The sequence below is a fragment of the Octodon degus genome, unplaced genomic scaffold (genome assembly GCF_000260255.1).
Source record: "Octodon degus isolate 3935 unplaced genomic scaffold, OctDeg1.0 scaffold00274, whole genome shotgun sequence".
NCBI lineage: Eukaryota > Metazoa > Chordata > Mammalia > Rodentia > Octodontidae > Octodon > Octodon degus.
The window spans coordinates 143,396-146,910 of record NW_004524850.1 but is presented as its reverse complement, the minus strand read 5'-3'; the positions used below and the strand labels follow the sequence as shown (position 1 = coordinate 146,910).

The following is a 3,515-nucleotide window of genomic DNA, read 5'->3' as shown; positions in this document are numbered from 1 at the left end:
TAATTTTCTTGGGAAGCATTTCTTTTTTTTTTCTGGTTTCTTGTGTTTTGTTTTTTGTACCAGGAACTGTACTCAGAAACTTTCACCTGGCAGGAAGATGCTGCCCTGCTGAGCTATATTCCTGGCTCCTCTAGTTTTGTGAATAGTTTAATATATCTAATACTGCTTGTCTGAATATGTGTAAAAGTGCATTAGTGACAATAGCTTTTAATTGTATTTATCTTTATTTTATGTATTTGGTACAGGGTCTCACTATGCAGCTTGGACTCATAGTGATCCTCCTGTTTTCAGCCTCCCCAGTGCTGGAATTCCCGGTCTGGGTGGTGGGCACAGTGTGCCTGGAGCGGGACCCGCGCCACATCCGGTGCCAGGGATTGGACCCCCATCCCTGCACTTACCTAAGCAGGTGCTCAGTCCGCTGAGCTATCTTGCCTGCCCCTTAATTGCATTTCTGAGGGATGGACATTTGCCACTACTGTCATCTACATATCTGTATCGATTGAAGTAGTCTGCTCTTATCTGAGCGAAGACATATTGTTTACTACTTGAATTTCAGGGAAATTTTGTCAGATACTGAATTCTGTGCTAGTTTCACCCCAGTACAGTCTGCTGCTCAGTTGCCCCATTCTGATCTTTAAATTGTGATCCCTACGTTTTCGTCTCTGGAGAAGTGGAGTATGCAAGCCTGTAGTGTCTTTCTCACCTTCTGTAAAACCCAGTCAAGCCCGCCCCAACCTTGGGCACCCTGAGCGGGCCACCAAGGTGCACGCTTGTAACCCCAGCGCTGGGGAGGCTGACAACAGGAGGACCACTATGAGTCCAACCTGCATAGTGAGACCCTGTATCAAATATATAAAATAAATAAAAGTAAAGCCCAGCTAATACTCAGCCATGGCTTAAGAGCTTCACATACTGGTGTCAGGTTTGGCTGGCTGTACAGTGAATATCAAAGTGATTATAACCGCATAGATGAGAAGGATAGTGCAAGGCCTGGTAAATTTATCAGTAGCACAGAGTTAGTTGTGATTTGGTCCGTGTCACAACGTAAATGTCACCCCCGTTTTCATTCTGTCTTAGATCTCAGCAGATGCAACAGCCATGAGCTGAACCTTGTCCCAGGTCCCCTCTGGCTCCCTGGCTGTCCCGTGGCAGCCCCTCCCCGCTGCCCTGGCTGCTGTGCCTGCTCCTCCTGCTGTGCTCCTCTGTGCCGTCTTGAGCGAGTGCAGCCTGCACACCTCTGCGCACCTCACCTCGTCTGCTCTTCCATCCCTGGAGCTGTGTCCAGGGTCCTCACGAGTGGCGGGCAGCCTGCCCTGCCTCCGCTCCCACCTCCCTCGCGTGTCCCGGCTCAGCAGATCTTCCTGCGCTGGCCCGTGGCTGTGCTCCTCTCGAGCTCAGTGCTGTGGCCGCGCCCACTGTCTGTCTGTTGCCCGACTCTGAGTTACTGTGTGCTTTTTACCTGTGTCAACATCTACCTTGCGGCTTTCTCCTGGGATGTGTATGTTCAGCCCGGGAATTGCAGTGACAGCCGGGGAGATGGCTCAGTGGAATAAGCACTTCCCTGGCAAGCGCAAGGGCCTGAGTTCACTCCCCGGTTCCGGGAAATTGCAGTGACAACAGCAGGTCTCTGTGTTGCCTCGTTGAGTCTGAAGTCATCCATGCCTCTCCCTGCCGCATTCTCCCTCACGGGGGCCTGCACAGAGCAGAGATCTACTCACTTTGCACATTCAGTCCTCGTTGTCCCCCGTGTGCCCTCAGCAGGGCTCCTGTGCTGAGGACGGCGCGCTGCCTGCTCTGTGGCTGTGGTCCGTCTGTGCTGGGAAGGCTCTCTGGCCTGTCGTTTCTCAGCTCTGCAGCCGGGTCCTACAGTGCCTCTCCGGTACTCTGCAGGGTGTGAAGGAAGAGTGAGAGGCCTGTCCCTTTCCTCCCTAGCTATGAGGGTCACAGAACAGGGGGAGGAGGCTGTCCCCTCATCTCTCGCCGGGGAATTTTGAGACGAGGGATGCAGTAGGCGTCACCACGCTGGCCTGTTTCTACCGCCGCTGCCACCCATCTCTTCTCACTCCTTTCCACTCCCTCCCCTCCACATTGTTTTTGCTTTTTATTTCTTGCTTAATCTCCATCCCTTTTTGCATTTTGTCTTTGTCCTTCCCTTACTCTTTTTCCTTCTACCCTGCCTCCTTCCTTTTCCTGCCCTCATGCCCCTTCTGTCTAAGTTACCTCTCCCTCAAGTCTCTCCCTTGTTCCTGTTTTTCTGCTTTCATTCATTATTACTTGCACTGCGAATAGTTCTCAAAGCTCTTTGTCCATTATTATTAAGTAGACCTTGTCTTCTGTGACATATGTACTGGAATATACCTTACTTCAGGTTTCATTCATTCACCTAAGATATATCTATGTACAGGCAACAGCCTTACCCACTTAGAACACCTCCGTTGGCTCCTACGGAAGCCCTGCCTCCGGCTTCTCCCATGCTTCAGACCTGTCAGAATGAGTAGTTTATCACACTCTAACTTTTAACTTGAGCCATTGGTTTCTTTGTTCGTTTTGAGACAGGGTGTCACCATGCACCTCAGGCTGGCCTTGGGCTCACTCTGTAGCCCAGGCTGGTCTTGAACTCGCAGTGACCCTCCTGTCTCAGCCTCCTCAGTGCTGGGATTGAAGGTGAGTGCTGTCGTGCCTGGCTTAAACTGTAGCCGTTTTCTATAAAAGGATAATTCAAAATTGTTTCTGTGTCTAACTTTTTTCTTGACATTTCCAGGTTGGATTTCAGTTTTAGCACTGCTCAGAAAGTCACTAACTTCTGTGAATGAATAATATGCACAGCTTAGTTTTTGTTTGCTCATCGGCGTGTGGACGTTTCAGTTGGCTTCAGCGCTTACGGACACCGAGCCAGTGTTACTGCAGAGTGCATGCCAGCCTGCTACTGTGCGAAGTCTGCGGCACGCATCACGGAAGAACGAGCAGGCAATTTTTATGTGGGAAAATGACATTGCCTAGGGTTTTTACACCGGGAATTCTTGTTTCAGGTAGCCTCAGATCAGTTTAAATGCAGCCTGTTGCTTTAGAATTGCATAGTTAATATGTATCTAGTAGAGAAACAAGTCCTCTAGAGTTCCCCTGGCAAGCGGCGTCCGCGGTGCTTTATCTGCAACTGTTAGCGCAAAAAGGAGTGACGACGCTATTCAGGGAAGGAGGCGGTGGCGCGGTGTTCTGGCTCCACCTGCTTGTTTATGCAGGCTCTCCTGAGGTGAGGGGCACCGCGCAGCGTCAGCTGTGCTTCATCTGTGAGAGATTAGTGAGTGATGTGGAAACAGTCACAGCCGCACCTTGACCGGCGCTGGAAAAGGACGAGACGGAGCCTCCTTCTTTGTTTTTGTTCCCTTTATTTTCACGTGTCCTTCTTCCTCCTCTCTCTCCTTCTTCTTTCTCCTCCACTTCCTCTAACCCCTCCTTATATCCCCTCCCCGGACCTATCAGTGGGCGCCACGTACATCGCCTGACGTGGGCAATAG

General features: G+C 50.7%; 2 protein-coding genes across 2 annotated transcripts in view; one reads left to right on the top strand and one right to left on the bottom strand.

Annotated features, from left to right (window-relative positions):
- Positions 1-3,515, bottom strand: part of LOC101593052 (zinc finger protein 669-like) — a 118,751-nt gene that overhangs the window by 51,910 nt on the left and 63,326 nt on the right. The gene's annotated exons all lie outside the window — the stretch shown is intronic.
- The window catches only part of LOC111814148 (zinc finger protein 709-like), a 51,293-nt gene that overhangs the window by 13,012 nt on the left and 34,766 nt on the right, over positions 1-3,515 (top strand).